This window comes from Diachasma alloeum, unplaced genomic scaffold (assembly GCF_001412515.2).
Source record: "Diachasma alloeum isolate Michigan unplaced genomic scaffold, Dall2.0 Dall_scaffold_00782, whole genome shotgun sequence".
NCBI classification, from domain to species: domain Eukaryota; kingdom Metazoa; phylum Arthropoda; class Insecta; order Hymenoptera; family Braconidae; genus Diachasma; species Diachasma alloeum.
Window position 1 is genome coordinate 195,463 of NW_021680912.1, and position 22,899 is coordinate 218,361.

Sequence of the window (22,899 nt, forward strand, 5' to 3'; positions counted from 1 at the left end):
GTTACTCTTGTCCGTACGTGCATTAGCTGGAAGCGCATTTCCTACCCTGAAGAGCAGAGTTGGGCTCCCCCACTACATGCGACCCCAGCCATCGCCTCGCTTTGCACAGCCTCCTCGAGGAGGCCGGCCTTTTATTCGTGTATGTTGGGAAAAACGAAAAGTCATTTTGACTTGAGAAATTTTTAATATATTCCTCACCATTTGGGGGAGTGTCTTGATTAATGTTTCTTTGTTCGCGGAGGAGAGACCTTTTGCGTTGAGAATATTATTCTGGGATTTCCGTCGTGTGGGAACTTGATGAACGGTCGCTCTCAATTTGGGGAGAGACAGTCGGTTTTGGTGCAGTAAATGGAGAAAATTGTGTGATAAAAATTATCCGAAGATGCAGTGTGAAAATTAGTGTCTTCAAGACGCTTTTCCGCCTGAAAACAAAACGTTTGAAGGACGTCGGTCTTCTATTCCTCTCCGTCGGGGAAAACGAAAACTCATTTTGACTTGAGACGTTTTTAATATATTCTTCACTATTTGGGCGAATTTCATAATTAAGTCTTCTTTGCTCACAGAAGAGAGAACTCTCGCGTTGAGAATATTATTCTAGAACAATTTCACTGGTGCGGGAACTTGATGAAAGTTCACTCTCAATTAGGGGAAAGACAATCAGACACTGCAGCAAATAGAGAAAAGTGGATAATAAAAATTATCCCAAAGACACACTATGAAAACTAATGTCTTCGAGACATCTTACGTTAATTTAATCTTTAATTTAATTTACCACACGTCACAGCAATAACGAATGTCTGAATTTCACACACCTTTTCTAGACATTTTTCAGACTCTAAAAAACGTGTGAATAAAATGAAAATTTGTTTGAATTTCAAACAAGAATTAAAATGTTTGGGCACCGGTTCGTTCGAAATTCAGAAACGTTTTCATTTTATCCAGACGGTTTTTAGTGGTTGAAAAATGTCTACAAAAGGTGTGTGAAATTCAGGCATTCGTTTCTGCTGTCATCAAATTTTATGTCGACACTCTAAAAAATATCGGTCTTAAATGAATCTCGAAATGGCAGGTAGTTCAAGAGTAGTTCAAGAGTCCTTCCGAAACCAAGACGTTTGCCACACGGAGAGAAATTTTTGATAAAAATTATCCTACTGTTCTACAAAAGTATATCATGAGTCATCGTTACCTCATTTCTACCCCGAAATTTAGTAAAAATGAATATATGATGATCAAATTTAATTCAGTAGCGAAGTGGGAAACCGGTATAAGTAAATTTTTACTATGGGCCAGTTTTCTATAAATATCTCGGAATCTAAGGGAGATGCCAAAATTTTTATTGTAACCTTTTTTGTAGAGCCGATTAAGAGCTACAACAAATATAATCATGAAAATTTCGCTATCTCCCTTAGATTCGGAAATACTCGTCAAAAACTCAAGTGGGAGATGAATCGACTTAAACCGCTTTACCACTTCACTACTGAATTTTACGTTGGAGAAATTTGATCCTGATAAAAATAAAAAATACCGTGCCGGTAGAGTAAAAATTACTGTACCACTAGGGTAAAATTTACCAACGGTTCTAGAATTTTCGTTACTATCTACATAAAAATTATTGGACCGGACTGGTAAAATTTATTATGCGTCAGGATAAAATTTCTCGAACGTAGAATGAAGTTTGATTATCATATATTACTTTTTACAAAATTTCGGGATGAAAATGAGGAAACGATGACTCACGATACACTTTTATAGAACGGTAGGATAATTTTTATCAAAAATATCTCTCGGTGCAGTGGAAAACGAATCAATCAAAATCCCAAGAGTTCCTGAATCCACCCCCGCCCCCCTGGAATTTGTCGAGACCAACTCAGCTGAATAATTCCACCGATAAACGACTCCACTCCTTTAATTGATCCGATTGTCCAATAAACACAATTGCGCAACTTGCTGTAAACAATGGAAATACTCACAGACTCTGGGAGAGAAAACGCGAGAGTGCCAGTTTCCCGATCCGATTGTTCTTGAGTCCATCCAATGCCGATGCAGCGATTTCCATTGCGAACTCCTTTTCCCTCTTTCCCCTTTTCAACACCACACAATAGCCGAGTCACGTGATTCTCTGTCTCACCGTATACCAGTTGGAACGAATCCCCCCTGGATTGTGAACCCACGCACGTGTGTTCAGAGTCCCCTTGACATCACATCACATCGCAAATAGGAATTTTCAAATTTCCTTATATTCTCCGTGGTCATGAATTCTATTGTTGAAATGGCTGAGTGTTTTTCTCGGTGGAGGCGCGCAGAGGGGCTTGAGAGGCAGCGTAGTGTGGTCACGACATTCTCAGTGACTTTTTGATTACTCTCCAGGCGTGCATTGAGAATTCAGACACTATCTTCTTCACTCCATTCCCACCGGACGCAACTGTTCCATTTACACTCTCTTCATCAGAGAACTTGCGCGACTAATAATCATTTCTCGCCTCTATCTTTCGTTTATTCCTCCTCGTTTCAGTGATGGCAATTCTGACAACTCTCGACTTTTTCCCACAGTCAATCTTCCGGGCTTTACCTCGGGGAACAGTGGAAAAAAAAAACTTTGAATGTCGTCCGATCCGAGAAACAGACGCGAGGGAGATGCCCCAAGTTATACGTCGAGAAAATTCCTCTCGACTTAATGGATGGCCCTCAACCGAGCTGGATTGACCTTAATCGATCGCTATCGTTAGTCTGTCAACTTTGCACAAATCCACTGGGGAGATAAACACTGAAATAAACTTATCACGATGAGGTCCAACGAAAATAGGGGGAGTCACTGGGTCTGACCGATGCTCCTCCCGATTTCACCGTTTTTTTTTTCGGAGTTAATGAAGTGTCCCAATCACTTCGGATACAACAGCAAAATCACTTGTTCTCAAAACTTTTTCACAATTTCAACACTTTTCACCGAATAATTCTAATGTTTGGTTCTGTTTTGAGGTAGTGACGACCTCTTGAGTCATGTCAACAACTTCTCATCCTAGTTTTGTGTACTTTTATTGGTTTAGGCCTTTGGAAACTCTCAATTGCGTCGATTTCAACCGACAAAACACAACAACGAGTGATAATTATTGGTTAATTTTAGGGTAAACAGAGATCAACAATTTTTCTCCCTCAATTCTCTCCTCTACTTTTTCTACCAACGTTTGATTAAGACACTTTATTCATCTAGTGAATCCAGAAATGAAAAAAAAATTGTTTAACCTCACGAGTACAAAACAGAGCACTTCCTTCTGCGTTTTTTCCTCCGTCGTTTGCCCGAATTTTTTAATTCATCGCACACCACAATTTTCGTCCATTTTACACAGTCAACGGTTACGTAACACTCGCAGTGTTTGCGGTGGCGTTTAACTTTGAAAAATACTGGTCTCCTGTTGTTGATGAAAATAATTGAAAAATGACAGTTGTTTGTCATCGACGGGGTCTAGTCGAGCCCCCAAACGCGGAGTCCCGCTGTGGTCGACGGTGTGACCTACTCGGGACGCTTTCAGCTGCTTCAACCCATCGTGCTTTTCCATCCCTCCCTCCCTCGCTCCTTCCCACCCCTCACCGTGCCCCGCAACCTCGTGCTTCTTCGTTCCTCCCTCTCGTTCTCTCGCACCCTCCGGAGGGAACACAGTCGTTCCACCCCTCGCCCTTGCCGATCTCTCGCCACGCGCACCCTCACTCCCCGTTGCAAAGTCCTGTGCTACCCTTTTGCCCCCTCTACGGAGGGATCGGCTTCAACCTAACTACGTTGTGGATACGGCGTTATAGCTTGATGCTTATCCGCGTATATCCTGTTATTCTTTGGGGTGAAGAACATGTGGGGGAGGATTTTTTTTGAGGAGGTTATTTGACACACTGCACTGAGAAATATTGTCGGCTCAAATTTATTTGGTACTCCTTTTGGCAATTTTATATTTCAGGTTATAGGTTCGGGAAAGTTCAATGAATTTTGGCGACGGATGTACACGATTTAACAAGAAATTGAGAGACATTGTAAATTTTAATTTAATTATTTCATGAATTTCTATAGGGAAGGGGAAAATTCAAGGGAATATATTCTTTAATTTTTAGTCAAGTGAAAATTCAGTTCAATTATTCGGGTGGACGTATCCTTGAAACTCCAATTAATTAAAAATTTAGCATAATTGGGTAGTGGATATTCGTGTTTTGATTGGCAATTCAAACTAGTTGGGAAAATAGGGTTTTTTGCCCCTCAAAAATTAAGAATTTCATTAAATTTTCAGTGAAATTTTACTTTTTTATAACAGCGTAATGCCAATATTTCTAGAAAATAATTTCTAAAAAATTACGGCTCCATTAGATAATTTTGAAAGTCAGTTTCACAAAATTACAAGGAGACTTTTATCATGCGAATCAGAAAAGCCCATTCTAGCAGAAAATTGGAATTGATCGGATGAACAAATTGAAAGAGATTCCTTATGATAAAAACAATTTTCCCCATTTTTCAAAGGAATTTCTACCTCTTCATTTACTCCATTTTCCCACTTAGGTAAAAGCGAGATAAAAAGCTCTCGAGTAATTACACTCGAGATACATGTACTACCATTAATCACTCCACACTACAAATTAATATAAAGAATTAGAGAAACCTGGATCAATATTGTTAAGTGAACAATGAAGATTTTGAACAAATGGCAAAAAGAGATTGATGGAAATTTTTAGCTTCCGTAATGCAATTTTCTATTTTTCCACTTACTGCGTTTTCATACCCAAATAAAATTGCACTCCATCCATTTTCCCAACTGGCGAGTTCAACCTTTCAAGCAGATGAATTTTCATTTCGCTAAAATTAAAGACTCCACGTGACTTTTATTCCCCTCCGAATAAATAATTCACGTGCCCACGAATCCGTGAATCCATTCAATCCAATTTAATGACTGTGCTGATTGAGTTTCTAAATTTACGGGGTACCAAATTGTTCGATTAATTCCCAAAAAAATTAAATTCTCAGCACAATGAAAATTAAACGCTGCATGTGACACTGTCCCCTTCCTCATCAACAGACAAGTGTGAACGTGAGATTGGATAATTTTCGAATGATTAAACCATAAACTACGGTATTTATTGTCTCGACAAATAATAAACTCGGGAGCACAGGTGGATAAGCCATTCTCCAAACATTAGAAACCCACAATCCGTTTTCACTCACTTGGAAATGAAATTAATGTACCACCAACTGTTGTTTCCGGTCTCAATCCGGGCCAAACCGAGCGTTCAATCGAGTTTGCTGGAACTATTTAAGCAGACGAAGTCGAGAGAATTCGAGGAGAAATGAATGGAGCAATCAGAAATTTCAACGAATTGGAGGAAAAGCTATTGAAAATTTTAGAGGATAGTCAGCACTGGCAATACTTATAGAAAACTCTTCGAGAGTTCCACCCATATGACAGGGAAAGTCAGGATCTTCAACGCGCTATGCATCCAGCAAAATTTATTTGCAATTTTCTTCGCGTCAAACAAAGTCTTTTGAAAATGAACAAATTTTTTCTTGTTGTTCTGTTTTTAGTCTATTTATTTTACGTAATTAAAATATTTTCATTCGAATAAATATATGGGTTAATCAGTCTCCAACAAATATATTGAAACTGAAATGCATGAGAAAAAGTCAAATGGAGAGTTTAATTTGATGGGAATGCGCCATTTTTAAACCGAAACCAAATAAAATTCCCAATCTTCACGATCTTCTACCCAAAGTATCCATCTCCCCCGAAGTCGCTCTGACTTTTGAGTTCAATCCTTCTAGCATCACTTCGATCGATTGAGAGTTCCCCCCATATAAAAGGGAACGTCAGGGTGTTCAACGCGCTATGCATCCAGCAAAATTTATTTGCAATTTTCTTCGCGTCAAACAAAGTCTTTTGAAAATGAACAAATTTTTTCTTGTTGTTCTGTTTTTAGTCTATTTATTTTACGTAATTAAAATATTTTCATTCGAATAAATATATGGGTTAATCAATCTCCAGCAAATATATTGAAACTGAAATGCATGAGAAAAAGTCAAATGGAGAGTTTAATTTGATGGGAATGCGCCATTTTTAAGCCGAAACCAAATAAAATTCCGAATCTTCACGATCTTCTACTCAAAGTATCCATCTCCCCCGAAGTCGCTCTGACTTTTGAGTTCAATCCCCATCACTTCGATCGAGCGTCATAAAACGGTAATAAAACGGTAATAAACCGTACAGCATAAATCAATGATAGTCACGTGGTCTGTTTATAACTTATAGGGTAACAAAAGAAGGTTTGATGGTAGTTTGAGATGTGGGAAGATTGATGGGTCCACTGAATTATTTATGCTTTGAGGGAATATCTGCCCTCAGGATCGGCCGAATTATGCGCAGGGGGCGATTAATTTTTTACCAACGCCAGCCAATAAAAATGATAATGAGTATAAAAGAAGATTTAAACGCACAGAAGTGTAAAATTAATGAGCCCCGATGGATAAAAATAAGACGAAGTTAATCAATGGAAGTCCCTCTCATTCAAGGTAAACGATGTCAAAAACTTCTCGTAATGCTGGGCTCTCGTGCTTCATTGAAGTCCCCAGCAGAAACCCCTCATCAAAAATATCGGGCTTTTGTCTCCACTTTTAATTGCAAAAGTCCCCTGAAAAAGGTGAACTATTAATTTCCCCTTGATTAATTTCGCAACTGGAGTACACCGCGGAATCAATGAGTCCAGTCTCTCCACATACCCCACCCTGTGCTGTTTCATTAGTGACAGAGTTACCGGGTGTGGTTCTCTGCAACTCAATGCCTGACCTATAACGCGCCTATTCTACTGTTCTAGATCATGTACAGTTTGTGCGTCTGGTGAACCGCAAAATGACGAGCAAGTCGGGCTTTGCGGAGATTTTAATCAGATATTTTTGTAATTAAGAGCAATATTTTTTCCATTTGTCTATCATTTTTACTTATTTTTAATTTTTTTACGTGAAAGAATCATGAAATTTGAAATTTCAGTGAAAATCAATGGAAATTAAAATTTTTTCAGCAACAGAAAGAGGAGAACTATCAAACTCAATTGAGTTTTAAATAAAAATATGAATATTGAGCACAAAATTAATTTAGAATGAAATTCAGTACCAAATTAATCATGGATCGGCATCAATCATTAGTTTAGTTGTATTATGAGAAGTTGCACCTTACAATAATTAAGGTTTATTTATATTTATTGAAATAATAAAATAATTGATAAGTTAAATTTTCAATTGACTATTGAACAAATAATCGTCAATCTTCCTAACTCAATTATTGATAAATAAAATATTTCGGAATTTGAATCCTTAATTGTTCATCAATTTAATGATTGAAAAATTGATGAGTGATATTAACAATTGACTTATTCAAAGTTTAACTTTATTTCAAATTCATGATTATGCCGATGTCTGAAAGTAATTCTAAATTTTGCTTATTGGCATTAATTTTCACGAAATAATTGAACTAAAACTCACATGTGAATTTTCAATGGCGGAATTCCATGAAATTCCAGTGAAACGTTAAATCCATTAAAATTCACAAAAAGTGTCCGGAAATTTAAACCACAATTTTTCAACATTAAATTCGCTGCAGCTGAGCAGACTTTTCTGTGGGCAAACGGAAAATATTCTGTCTAAATTTCTATGAATTGTCTGAAATTATTCTGACCTTTCAAACGCACACTTTGCAGCCTCTCAAGCAAACAAATATAATGCAAATCTCCTCTAAAAAGAGAATAATCGTCTAAACTCCGAAAGAGTTTCCTCAATGCGAGAGAAAAAATACCCCCCGAGGAAAATTGTACGTGTGAGATAGCAGAGAGAATGAGGAGGCGGATTTCCCCTGCATCTGTGAGGTGGACACAAAACGACCAGCCGGCTGTGACATTGAGCCAATTCAGCGGCTGACTGAGCGCATTTGTATCACTCTCGGGCGAATGAAAATGACGGCGTAACTGCTCAGCCGTATCAGCCGACCAAGACCGCGTGTTCCAAGTCACCTCTATCGACAAATGTAACCCGCATATCGCCAAAGGAAGCAACACTATTGAAAATTTTCGTCTGAATTTTCCGGGCGAAATTCTGGAAATTTTTATCGTGTAATTTCCACTGAAATTTCAGGAAATACTATCATTGAAAATCAAATATTTCATTAATTTTCGGTTTAAGTGATCTGAAAATCAATAGAATACTTGATTTTTTAGTTAAATTATTATTCCGTGAAAATTATGAAAAAATCAGGAAAATCCCGGGAAAAATTGAAAATTCATGTAATTTTGCTTCTGAATATTCATATTCCATTGAAAATTCAATGAAGTTGTGACATTTTCATCTCACTCTCACTGCAAACTCACGAATTTCTTTGAATTCTATCTAAAACTTAAACTTGTAAACGCTGCAATGAAGACGAAAATTGTCGTCTGCATTTTCCGGGCCAAATCCTAGAAATTTTTATCGTGTAATTTCCACTGAAATTTCAGGAAATACTGTCATTGAAAATCAAATATTTCATTAATTTTCGGTTCAAATAATCTGAAAATCAATAGAATACTTGATTTTCCAGTTAAATTATTCCGTCAAAATTCAGAAAATACGGAAAAATCCAGTGAAAAATTGAAAATTCATGTCATTTTGTTTCTGAATATTCATATTCCGTTGAAAATTCAATGAAGTTGTGACATTTCCACCTCACTCCCACAGCAAACTCACGAATTTCCTTGAATTCTATCTAAAACTTGAAATTGTAAACGCTGCCCGAGTGAAATATCGAAAAATAATAATCGTAAAATTGTGGAATGAATTGGCTTCACGACTCGTTTTAAGGAGCATTCGGAAAAAAGTTTGTAATGATTTTTTTACGAGGCGAAAATTCCTCAGTTCTCAAGAAGTTCAGGGGATAGCCGGGGCTTTAACGAAACCTCGACGCGGCCTATGAGGAACAGGGAAATTGAAAAGTTTGGGATGATGAAAAGTGGATGGGGTTTTAACTCGCGAATCCCATGAATAAGGCTATTAAGGCTTAATAGGCTGTACTCGGGTTAGCAAACTTCGAGATATCCAGTCTCTGCACACATTTCTCGGATCATGTAATTATAATTTTCGTTGAGAAAATTCATTCGCCGCGAGGTGCGCGGAGAGAAAAGTTGCCGAAAAGTGCCATGAAAATCGCGTGAAAATTACACTGCATCACTGCATGGAAATTACGCAAAGTCACGTGTCGCAAAAATCGTATTTCAATCCATAAAATTTCCAAAACTTGAGGAAACAATTAAATTTCGACGTTTTCAGGTAGAAATTCCCAAAACAGTATTTCACCTCATTTTTACATTTTGTCAAGTAATTTCTCCCGAAGTCTTTTCTCCGTGTGGATTCAAAAATTTTCCAGTGTTTTTCTGGATCAGGATTCTACGTGTCTGCTCGAGATGGAACTATGGGGATTAAAAATTTTAATTAAAAAGGTTTTTAACTCTGAGACGAAGGGTTTTACTGTTCTCATGTGGTGATTAAAAATAATATAACATGAATTATTCTCAGCGGGAAATTGTCAAAGGAAACACGGGGAAAAAAGGTGGAGAGACCTTGCCATTCACTCCATCGAAAATTATCCAATGCATTGAATAAATTGACGAATTAATTTCCAACCAATTAATGAAAGAATATTGACTAAATGAATTAAAAAATGTCGACTGTAGATTTTTGTTTTATTCAAATGCCTTCCCCCGTGATGAATGAGAGAATCAAATTCACGTAATTCACGACCAACATGACAAAATAAACATTTACGACACGATAAATTATTTCTCGCATGTAAACACTGCAGTTTAATTTTTCCTATCAAATCCTCGTGGAATTTTCCACTCTGCGTTAATGTCGCAGCGTCAACCCCGCTGCATTCTCCCCCTTATCAACTCGTTTAATATCCCCACAAGAAAAACAGATGAATACCCACGAGCGGTAAATGTTAACAGACCCTTTCCACTGTCAATTAATGAGCCATTGAGTGCATAATTATCTAAATATAGATCGTCACGTCATGTATACGTAAATTCTACTGAATGATTTCCGTCACGGTAGAGAAACCCTGCAATCCATCACGCGAGTATCGTGGTATCGCCAGTGGTGATGCAAATAAAATCCAATAAAAAAAAATTTCCGATAACGATTATTCGAACTCGGATGAGTTTAATTAAAAGTCCTTTGCGCCTGGAACTCTGCACAGTAATTTTCAAATTGCTGATGGGGATCCGTCAATACCGGATTAACCCGCGGTATTTTCATTTTTATATCTGAAGTATTTCAGACTGGCGCGGATTTTCATTCCACAAAGACGAATACCGATAAAATATCAAAGATGAGAAGAATTCCCGTGGAGCGTAGTATAATATTTACTCAGCGCGAGAATCATTTTTCTTGGGGGGGGGGGAGGAATTTTTTTTTTAATGCGGCAGATGAAATTCTATCGTGCTTTCGCAATTCGTTGAACAATGAAATTATGTGTTGTTGGAATAAAATGTGATGGAACCGTGTTATTCTTGCGGCTTATTGCAGATAGTTCACGAGTTATGGGAGCCACAAATGTCGCGATAAAAAATTTAATCAGAGATTTATGAGTCCATCAAAATGCCGAGCAAGATTGTACCAACGGGGCGCGGCCATCTTAAGGGTGGCATGGATGTTCTTAAAAATGACATTCTTCAGTGTTCACTGAAAGAGTTGTTTTTTTAAAATTAATTCTCTGACAATTTCAAACTTTTAAAACTTATAGGCATCACGAAATTAAATGAACGAAATGAGATTCAATTGAATTATGAGTCAATTATACATTTCACACCTTTCGGGGATCAGAAAATATTTTTAAAATTTGGAGATATGGGGAATGATGGGCCATTCAATACCAAATTACACTGAATTTGACCTGAAATTCACTATTTCCATGGATTTTTCAATCAAATCGGGGATTTTCGATGACAATTCTTGAATTCCTTGGAATTTCAATGCAATTATAATCTAAAAATGATAAAGAATCATCGGGGAAGTTTATGCTACGCAATAGTATAATATAATATTAATATTATAAAACTCCGTATAGTACATAGGGAAATCTTTATATTTTATATCTTTCCATGAATATTTATAACATTTATAACATTATTTTAAGAAGAAGTTGGGAGTTCAAAAGGCTTGTGAAGATGTAAAACAAAGAAAACTTTTGTAACATCAATGAAATAAATGAATATTGAAAATTGTATAATATAATATTCTTCAAATGTAAATATAATATAACTTGGGAAAATAGAAAACCCATCATCTCCGTCAATTCCTCGACATGATTCAAAATCACCCCTAAATCGTTCTCCATCGATTTCATTTTTCTCCATAAATCCAACCCTTCAAATATTGACCAAACTCCCAGTCCAGTTTCCAATCCCAACTGTATTGGTATTCGAATCTAACTTGGAAGCTGTCAGTATTTCCAGTGGCAACCCTCTCCATCGGAAAAGTGGTGGGGCGTCGCGGGGGGGGGGAGGTTATATATTCCAGATCGTATATTTCTCTTCATAACACAGAACTTTGTTCCACTATCAGCCGATTCTCGGCCGGTGGTCCGGAAATCTTCGGAAACTCAGCGTGCATCCTTCATGCCTACGCCCCTCGAATTGTATGGATCCGACTTCAGCGATTCCATTCAGAGAGTATATCTCTGGTAGTTTTTTTTTCGAGAAGATTGTAAATTCCGGAAGTGGAAAGTTTAATTCGGTCTGATAAAAGTATTTCAGGATGGATGCTCGGATTTTTGTGATTGGGAGAGCAGAATGTTTACTTCGGGGGAATTTATTTAACCGGAAGTTATGAAGGAAATTATTTTCATCATTTTTATGTTCTTTCAGATTGTAGTCTAGAGTGATGGCGTATATTCTGTTGACTTCATTCAGAAAAATATTGAGGAAGAATGATAGAAAGAGTCAGGTACATAAAAAATGCCTGGTCTGTTGAACTTTTTGGTTTTAGAGGAGAAGAAAGTCTTATTTTAAAATATTCGAAGTTTCAGGAATCACAGTTTGATTTGAATCACAGAAAATTTAAATTGAGACTTTTTGAATATTCCAGTGAAGTGACAGTTTCACTGAAATTTCAAAGAGTTTCGTCAGTGGGAATGCAAAATTTCAGGGAAAAATCAACGGAAAAAATTTAATTATTCCATAAAAATGAATAGAAGCCGATATTCCTCGAAGTTTCATTCAAAGTCGTTTTAAGACATTCGCAATTTCAGGCAGCACTTTTTTGTGTCTAATGTCATCAATCAAGTAACAGATCCATTGAGATTTCAATGAATTTCTTCAGTAGAAATGCAAAATTTGGGGGAGAAATCAATGGAGAAATTTCAATCATTCCATAAAAATGAATAGAGATGAGGAAAATTCCCCTGAAGGAAGTTGAACCGCAAATATTCCTCGAAGTTCCATTCAAAGTAATTTTAAGACATTCGAAATTTCATGGATTCACATTTTTATGTCTAATGTCTTCAATCAAGTGACAGATCCATTGAAATTTTAAAGCATTTTGTCTCTGAAAGTTCAAAATTTGAGGGAAAAATCAATGGAGAAATTTCAATCATTCCATAAAAATGAATAGAGATGAGGAAAATTCCCCTGAAGGAAGTTGAACCGCAAATATTCCTCGAAGTTCCATTCAAAGTAATTTTAAGACATTCGAAATTTCATGGATTCACATTTTTATGTCTAATGTCTTCAATCAAGTGACAGATCCATTGAAATTTTAAAGCATTTTGTCTCTGAAAGTTCAAAATTTGAGGGAAAAATCAATGGAGAAATTTCAATCATTCCATAAAAATGAATAGAGATGAGGAAAATTCCCCTGAAGGAAGTTGAACCGCAAATATTCCTCGAAGTTCCATTCAAAGTAATTTTAAGACATTCGAAATTTCATGGATTCACATTTTTATGTCTAATGTCTTCAATCAAGTGACAGATCCATTGAAATTTTAAAGCATTTTGTCTCTGAAAGTTCAAAATTTGAGGGAAAAATCAATGGAGAAATTTCAATCATCCCATAAAAATGAATAGAGATGAGGAAAATTCCCCTGAAGAAAGTTCAACCCCAGATATTCCTCGAAGTTCCATTGAACTCGTATAAATATCATCTCATCCACGAGATACTCGAGGTCATGTGTGTTGGCACGGTTATCTCCAGACCATTTCAGTAGATAAGAAGTATAGGAGTCAGATGATAACCCTACGCTCGCGCGGATCGTCGCAATCCCCTATAAAGAAATTTCTATTCATGACGCCATCTGCCACACCCAGTACCAAGCCTCTATAAATACATATATATTTGTATATACAAGCCGAAAGCTTGTGTGTCTCGGCACGAAGACAGTCTCGGTTGCTGGCGCGCGCCCTTCTACCCCTATTGCTCGGGCTACACGTTTTTTCTAGTTTTATGACTTTATTATTGGCACGTGCGTTTCATGCTGACTTAAGTCCGATAAATGAAAAATTCCAGTGATTTGTAATTCATTTGCGCATTTTATTTGTCTCGTGCTGCTGGAGTTTTTCAAATGGAGAAATTCCCCAATTTACCGGGGTTTTCCCTGAATTTTTTTAACCTCTGTAAATTTTTATGACATTTTTATGTCAATGGAAACTGCATTAATTGCAGTTTCCATTGACTTTCTCATAAATTATGATTCTTTAATTATAATTCTTTTGGAAATTCACTGAAACTGTTACTTTTGTTGAAAATTTAATTTGTTCTTGTTTTATCAAGTGAGAGTTCCACTCAAATTTTCAGAAACTAGTCAATAAAATTCACAATTTTATGAAAAATCGGTAGAATTTGATCAAAGTAAATTTCAGTTCAATTATTCAATGAAAATTGATAGAAATTGGGATAATCTAAATAAAAATCTTCTTAAATTGTCAATTATTCACGATTCTTAAGCTTAAAAATTTGGAATTTTATTAAATTTTCTTCGTAACTCGAAATTTTATGATTTTTTCAATGCCACTCTCCCGGGAATTTATATGCAACTATCGCTGAAATTTAAATTTCTCCCCACCAGTATTTAACACAAATAACTAAACAATTGTTTAGTCTAATAAACAATTGTTTATTAACGTAAACAATTTAACATGAATAGTATATCCGTAAAAAATTGTGACGAATATTTACAAAAAAATCGGCTTGCGATGAAAATTGATAAATGATAAACTTTCTCCGCCGGACATTCCGGCAAAATCAGAAAGTGAAAAAACTAATTCAAACTCTGACGCCCAAGCATCGTTTTTAGTCGACGATCTCTGCCCTCTTTCCATCCCACCGGCTCTATGTGAGAAGAGGTACCGTATGGTGCTTTAAATCTGAAATCCGTAAATTACTTTTCCTCGTAAGCTGGTAACAACCTGAATGGAATTGAAACGTTTCAGAGGTCCTCGCCAGTGTGTGCAACGCTGTACGAATACTGAAGCCGATGACGTGCTTCAGCACTTTTTCCCTCCGCGGAGTGTTTTAAAATGAATCGAGGGTGACGTGGGGTTGAAGAGAGGAGGGCGATTCAAAGATACAACGTCCCAAGTGTTTCTGCGAGCCATTCCAGTGTCACTTGGTGTCTGCGTATTGTCTTTCTTCGCTCGGGGCCACCTGACACTCTGAGTCGGTTCAATCTCGAGTTTATGGGTTTCCGAAGCTTCCAATTTACATTCTTGCGAGTCAAGTTCAACTTCGTTAATTTAATGGGCTGTGGAGATCGGGTACCGCCCACTTGGATGTCTAGGACGTATCTCGGAAGATTCTTGGGGACTTGAAATTAGATAACCACGTGTTGTATAACATTTGAAACCTACTTTGGTTATTTTTTTGGTTTATGCAATATAAATAGCATTTTTGGACAGTGTTCACCTAAAATATTGGGATTTTCATGAGACTTACTGTATTTTTTTCTATATTATTAGAAAAAATTAAAATCAAATTCGATTTAAGGACGTCCCAATATCTTTTTTCAGTTTGGGGTAGACCATACTATAGATTCAAGTATTTTTAATCATCGAATTTGTCTATTAAATTGCGTGAAAAAGAGTTGAAAAAAAATCATGAATATCCAGTGTTATTCAAATTATATTTTGTACAGAATTGTTTTTTTTCAACATTCGTTGTTTATAAAAAAAATAATTGAAATTGCTTGAACTTCGATTTCTTGTAAAATTCTAAATATGAGTAAATTAGTTGCGATTTAGAACAAATAATTTTTATAGTGAAAAATTGATTGTTTATAGAAGATTGATTATTCATAGAAAGTTCTCGCAATTTTCAAAAATTGCAATTTTAAAATTATTTCACCAATCTTCCTCCAAAAGTAAACTTTTTAATTTTTTTCAGATTTAAAAAATGTTTTCCAACTGTTGAATATCGAGATTCAAATTCAAACTTGCAAAGTTTAAATAATAAATTAATTGTAAAATGTCCGGAAAGTTGGACTCAAATGGGGCTGAATTTTAAATTATTCTGTATTTTCAAGTAAGGGAAAATTCAAGAATATATTCACCTGAATTTTCATGATTTCTGAATTCCACTAATCTGCACAGAATAATTGACTTAAAATTCACAATTCCCCCTGATTTTCATTAAAAATCTCGAATTTTCAATGCCGAAATTCCGTAAAATGCAAGTGAACCTACAAAGCGGTGAAAATTTCCAGAAAATCTACCTGGAACGCCAGCGAAAAAATTACAAAAGTGAGAGAAAAATACCAGAAGAATTCTGGTGCTCGCAGGCGTCAGATAAGTTGGAAGTTCTCTCCCCTCGTTCTGCTCCCACAGACAAAGGGAATATGACAAGCAGAAATAAAACAACAGAATGCGGAAACCCCATGGGGTACGAAGGAAATGCTGTGCAAACGCCAAACGAATGTCATAATGGTAGAAGCAACTGATCGATATCCGATACGCGATTTAGTGCTGGCGAAGCATGTGGTTTGTAGCATTGACGATAGAATCCTCTCGTCGTCATCCAGGCAAAAAGAGAAGCCGGAAAGGCTCGTGCCACCGGTACACCACGGCGATGCTTCATTGTCAATCTCAGCCGATAATTAACATCTGACTCGGTACATTCTCAGGAGCCAATCAGCGAGGACAGCCTCCCCACTGTCGGCGCTCTGCAGAAAGAAGGCGTCCGCAATTCTCCCGGCGCCATCTAATCTCTCGGAAATTCCTCCTCGTTCGTTACCACACGTCCCAGAATGATTTATTACTATCTGTAACGAGCCAGTATCGATAATTATGCAAGCCTCGTGTACGTGACAATTAAAATGATTCAATGCGGGTGATCGAGATGCTGAAGGTGACAAGATTAATGAGAAATCATGATCCGGTTCTTTCGAACTCGGATCGGCCCCTTCTCAATTTTTTACCCGTTTCAATTCCTGAGTCATTCATCAGTTGGACATTTTACGGCTCCGTGATTCTTACTTCTTGGGATGAAGATGTGATGGGGATTAGTCGGGAAGTGCCTTGAGTGAAAGACAGCGAAAGTCATCGCTCCAGACAGAAAAACGAGTTGTTTGTTACGGGAAAACTTGAATAATCGTGCGCGGAGAAGAAACTTCAGAAAAGATTATGTGAGAAAACATAAATTACGTAGTGACGCGCTTCCGGGAATTTTTACGTAAAATCTCGGAAAAATCGGAAGCGAAAATTCAAGTATTGAATTAATCATAAATCAAATTTTTTTATTTCTCAAACATTTTATAAATCAGTAATCAACATCGCAAGAATGATGATTATTTGATTAATTGAGAAAATCAAATTTGGATATTTAGAATTGTTTAATTATAATTGCGCCTTAAAAATTATTTTCAAATTTAGATAAAAAAGTAAGGAGCTTTGATTAATGTATGGTAAACTATTTAAAAAATTACTTTGTAACAATTTTTGCCGATCCCTGATTTGGTTGCTATTTATTCTTCAAGTGTCTCGAATTGAGACGGAAAAAATGTCCCAAAAGTGACTAAAATTTCAATACATTACACCGCCCACCCCATAGATTACCCATGATACGACAACATGATTCACTCGCCGAAGAATAGTAATCAGGATCCATTCGATAAAGTGTCGAATGTCACCTCAGTGTTCATTCGCAATTTACTGTACGAGATCGGATGTCATAAACGGTGACTCTCCTGTATACTTTTCCTTTTGTAACCAACCCAGCGAAATTCACAATAAGCTGGAAACGATGCCATAGTATACCTCCAGGTACTAATAAAGACGAGGGAGAGGAGAATTATAATGGTAGGGAGGGAAAAATATCCCTCTGACAAGCCCCAGTGAGTCATACAGTGAGTCCCGCCATTAGGTGACAGAGAAAGCTCTTTATTCATTTTATAGTTATGAAAATCAATGACTTTATCCCCCTCTCCAGGCCCGCCTGTCCCAGATTCCTGTCGTGACGGGGATATTCTTGCGTGATACTTGAGGGGTGAGGTAATGGCGAGGGAATCCTCAAATTGTGAAGGGAATACAATGGACCAGAAATATTTGGAACACCCTCAGACAATGTTCACCAGTCCCTTTCCCAGGAGTTTCATTCGGACTTTTTTAGCGGAAATATGACCCTCGTGGATGATAATAACATAAAAATTATGCTCATGCTCAATTCCAAGGATTTTAACGACATTATGACAGTAATACGCGGAGAAATGAAGCATTTGAATAAAATAAAACTCTTTATTTGGAATTTTTCTAGGCTATTGGAAAAAATTTGAAATTTGATGAACAGTTTAATTGTTATTTTCAGGAGAGAAATCATCAATTAGCTTTATAGACGGAAAATAATAATTCAATTCTGAATTTGACTAAAAATTCAATTAAATTGAAACATGAATATTCATTACTGATTAAAAAAAAAAAAAATTAAGAAGTGTAAAAAATTTGTAAGAAGTCGAAGGGAAATTTCGCCGAACAGTATTTTCATTTCAATAATATTTTAATTGAAAATTAACGAATTCATCGATTTAAATCAATGATGATGTTTCAATTTTATGAAATAGATAATTCATTTGTTCCTAATAAATTCTTCATTATAGAGCATCAAATGGTTTATCTATTACACTCAATTTTTTTTTCAGAATTTGACTAAAAATTCAATGAAGTTCCAAATTTTTGAACTTCAACTTACTTAAATGTCAATCAAAACATAAATATTAATTTCTGATTTATGTTGAATATTCCTGATTTCCATTAAATTTCATGAAATAATTGAATGGAAATCCGTACTTTCCATTCATTTCTTCATCAAATTATTTCAGAGAATTAACAAACAAATAAACAATCCATTTATCAAAAATAAATCCTTCATTAACGAGAAATAAACTGTTTTAAACAATTAGTGTTCCATTCCATTTTGTTTTTCAATGGCCCTTACGGAAAATTACAGCATAAAGCGATGTTCAAGCACAGTTACCAAGCTCTCCATCGAAATTATGATAGTAATCTGATGTGTTTGCGATGTGGACAGAATTTCTGCAGACATTTCAAAAGGCAACCGCATGCAGTCCAAACATTGATTCACTCTCAGTATTTCGATTTAATACGACCAAATTAACAGCAAACATCAAATATTTTCCCTGAAATTCGAGCATACCTCAGGAATAATTAAAAAGAGGAAATGGAATTAATTGGAGTGGCGTTTTAACGAGCTCACTCATATTTTTTATGCACAGAGTTTAAATACATCGAAGGGCTGTAGATGTGGATTTTGCTGCTGACTGCAATTATCACTTTTTTCGTTATCCCTTATATCAGGGGGAATTATTAAAGGAGTTGTTTGCTAGACTGACACCTGGCTGGCATCAGCCAGATCCCAGCAAGATATCCATGCTGTGTTTCGCGTTAACACTTTGTAGGAGGGGTGGAGAACTTTTCCACGCGCTGTACACTATGAAATTTACTCCAATGCAAGTTTAGTTTGATGACTTTGTTGATTTTACACACGTAAACTCAACTGAAATTGCGTATTGACATCGTTTGCGGTATGATGTTTAATTCAAACAACTAGTTCCGACTTTTTGTTGCTCTATTTTGGGCTGGGAATAATAATAAAGGTCACGTTCATAAAAAATCATAACTATATACAGTGCCCTATGGCATTGCTCAAAGTATAGCCAATAACGATGAGAATTACTGAAGAAATTAAACAAGAAACTGCTTAAAAACTTCGCAGGTGTAAACGACCACAAATACGTAGAAGAAATATGCTAATATTTAAAGTAATTTATAAATTTAAATTTACGAAATACGGGTTCCAGCACTTTACATAAATAGTATAAAAACGATGTACAGAAATGAAGATTTATTATATCAATTCTACTTCAATTGTGTAATCAAACATTGTCACTGCTCAAGTGTTTTATTGTTTCAGTGTATTTACCCGCAGAAATAATTTATTTGAATCAAGTTTAATTTCGTCAGATAATTTCGAATACATTTGAATTCCTGATGAATATTTTCGTGAAATGTAAATTGAAAAATGAAACCATCTAATCTCAACCGGAAACATAACTCCTCTCTTAATCCTCGGATTATAAACACACGTGGCATTCACGAATCGTTAAAGTACAAATACTGCACGTGCAGTTACCATTTACAACATAAAAGACGTTTTAACATTTCCGCTGGAATACCGAACCCATACGTACTCCTGGTCAGTTATAACGTGTGCAGGAGTCAACTCGACATAAAATTTTATCGCTCCAGGCATTATAACCCCTCTTCATTCTGAGAGAGGGTTCGACGTCGAGTGTGTACCCATAATCCGTAATAACCGTGTTACGGGTAAGGATGGCAATCGATTAACTATCAATTTTATCGAATAAATACCTTGAAATGCACTTTTACGAGGGTTTTTTCTTTTCACTTCAACCAGTCGATACGCGTCACCGTTATTATTGGCCTAGGGACAAGCAAGATGAGAATTGGAAAACTGAGCAGAAGAACTATCAGAATATTTTTTTTTATCCGAGTCCAATAATTTTTTGGTGGGGGAAAAAAAATCTGGTGCGCTTTCATGTTGAAATTTATTTGTCAACCATTTGAATGAAAAAAATCTGACTCTCGTGTTTGTCACCCTCCAAACATTTTAGGATCTGCGTCATTTGATACGAGAGAAATGACCTTTTACATGGTATAGCACTCAAAGTCCAACGACAACAACAACGAGGGGTCATCATCGTTCCACGGGTAACAAAATCCATCTCGTCCATATATTCTCGAGAAGGAGGAAAAAACAAACTACCACTCGTCTAGGTCGAAAAAGATAGCTGGCGACGATAAGGATAATGTAATGGAGACTTTACCAACCGGAGAGAACATCTCGATTTACCGTTTTCATTTCATCCCCACTGAGCTGCAATCTCTCACCCTCTACAAGAGGAGGCTTGAATGAGATATAAAAAGAACGCCCACGGGCGCAGTTACGAAACATGCAGAAGATATTTTTTTTTATTCACGACTCAACGACTTGTGATCATCAGTCGATATAAAAGTGATTTGTCGGAATAAGAGGAGGGATGGGTTTGGTTTATAGGCAGTGAGATTATGATCGGGGGGCGAGGAGGGGTGGGAATGAGACTGCGCGATGGCTTTTCGAATCACAGAATTTTTTTCTTGAATTGGGAGCGTTGTACCCTTGTTTGAGGGAAAATGCGGCATTGAATTTTGAATGAAATGAATTCTAGATTTAATGTTACCTGGGATTATTTATGACAGATAATCTTCGATAACTTCAATTTTTTCAGTTTCACTCGGGAACTTTCGGGAAAACTTTCTGATTTTTTAATTGATTTTTCAATTTACACCAGAATTTTTCAAGTTTTTCAAAATTTTCACTGAATTATTGAACTACAATTTAGAGTTTGCGCTTTCTGATCGAATTATTAGAAAATCAATGGAATTTTCGACTTTCGAATGAAAACATTTAGTAGTGAATTCAAGATATAGTAATAATTTTCAAGATATTTGAGGAAAAATATTAGTTTTCAAATTTCACTAAAAATTCAACGGACTTTCATATTTTTAAGCAACAAAAAGCCGAGAATTCCCCGACTAACATGAATTTGTCATCAGAACACGAAATTTCAGTTACTTGAGAAATAAAAATATTCATCCAAATTTTCCTTTTTTCTATGAATTTTCTTGAATAATTGACCTGAAATCGCATTTTCTATTAATTTTCTCATCAAATTGTGAATTTTCAATGACGAAATTTCTTGAAATTTCAGCGAAACCGTTACTCTACAAATACTTCCAAGAAATGTACTGGAAAATTTCCGTAAAAAATTGATAAAAGCGTATGAAACTAAACTAGTATCATTCCTCTCACTTCCTCCTCTTCGCGGCCCCAAAATTAATGCATCTCAATTTTTTCCACTGTCGTGCAATATCTCGGTCAATTTATCACGCGGATAACTGAATCAACCGTGCGTTTTTCCCCATCAGAGTTCATTCAGAGCTTTAAAAAATGGGGAATTTCAGATTGAGGGGTTCGAGGGTGTGTTTCCATTTGATGTAATAACCGTTCAGCGGTTGGTCGCGATGATGTATGACACTGGATACATCCAACCGCGGCGATGCCCAGGGAATTGGCGAGAAAAGGACAGACAGGAGAACTCGAGGGTGAGGGTACCCAGGCGAATGCATCATCCGTTCGTGGAAATGAACGATCCATCCCTGTGCATTCTCCCGATGCATATTACATTAATCACTCGACTGGAATTTTCTTCAATTTTGTGCTCAAAACCCCCCCAGTAATTTCGCATTATTACATTGTACATCTGAGTGAAGCTTGTCTCACCCATTCCGAGAATCTGTTTCACTCCAAGAATGGAAGATTGATGATGCTACAGCGATTGCATTTAGCAAACCTCTGCACAGAGTAGTAAACATGAGAAGAAAATTTAATCCGAGGAAATTGAATTTTTTACATTTTTTCACTGCAGGCCTTGCCGAGGAAATAGAAGGATTTTACGAGTTTCGAAGGTTGTCCCCTTGACAAATACTCGAAGCCCACTTTTACCATACAGTTTCCATCAACTGCATTCAGAATCGATATTCAGCATTTTTTAGAGACGTGTAATGATACTTGAAGAGAATGATAAAACAATCAATAGAAAAAGTGCAGTTGAAATATTCTATGAAAATTATCATTATATCAGGAAAATTCTGGTATCTTTAGATTTTTAATGATTTGAATAATTAGCGTAATTTGATATTGAATTCATTGAATTTTAAAAAAGAACAATAATTCAATAAAATTCTGGAATTTTCGTCTCTATTCCACTAAAATGGGAAATTTCATTATTTTTTTCCCTTAAATCGAATTCGATGTCGCTTTCCCGAAAATTACTACAAAACTTTTCATGAAATTTCGAATGTTCTTAAACAGTGAAACTATAAAATGTACAATCAGCAGCGATCTACTGAAATGAAATGAAATAAAATTATGTAAAATGAAATAAAACAAAATAAAATGGAATAAACCGAAATAAAATGAAATAAAATGAAATAAAATAGAATAAATCTGAGAAAATTGTTTTTTGACATTTTTTCACAACAGATCTAGCCAAGGAAATAGAAGGGTTTAAGGTATTTCGAACAGTTGTCCCCTTGTTAAATACTGGAAGCCCACTTTTACCATCCACTTCCCATCAACTGCATTCAGAATCGATATTGAGCATTTCTTAGAGTAGTGTAATTATACTCCGAGAGAATAGTATTGATTTCCAATCTCAGAAAGCCCCACCACCCCCGGAGCTATCAGAATTCTCATTACTTCGCCAGTACTATCAACATTTTAAATCACCACCA

At 36.2% G+C, this 22,899-nt stretch overlaps 1 protein-coding gene across 1 annotated transcript in view; it reads right to left on the minus strand.

The window, feature by feature from the left end:
- The window catches only part of LOC107044726 (synaptotagmin-7), a 188,303-nt gene that overhangs the window by 85,353 nt on the left and 80,051 nt on the right, over positions 1 to 22,899 (minus strand). The gene's annotated exons all lie outside the window — the stretch shown is intronic.